Raw genomic sequence first — 274 nt, forward strand, 5'->3', positions numbered from 1 at the left:
CTATACCACATGTCAATACTCTATGATGTCATTTTTACTGCTCATTATAAGCTATAACCATGACCCATCCCTTGGTTAACCACTTTAACCCAAGATAAAGCCCAAAATCGTGAGCCCCCACATGACAAATACCCAAATTCAAGCCAAGAAGCCATCTCAGCCCAAATTGAGCTGAGAGCTCCTCTGCTTAACACCTAAGCAGTGGGGCTAACCCCTCAATTGGCTAGCCAAGCTTCCCCTTGGCCAATTTCTATAAAATGCCCCCCCACGGCCA

Source organism: Phalaenopsis equestris, unplaced genomic scaffold (genome assembly GCF_001263595.1).
Source record: "Phalaenopsis equestris unplaced genomic scaffold, ASM126359v1 Scaffold001052, whole genome shotgun sequence".
Classification (NCBI taxonomy): domain Eukaryota; kingdom Viridiplantae; phylum Streptophyta; class Magnoliopsida; order Asparagales; family Orchidaceae; genus Phalaenopsis; species Phalaenopsis equestris.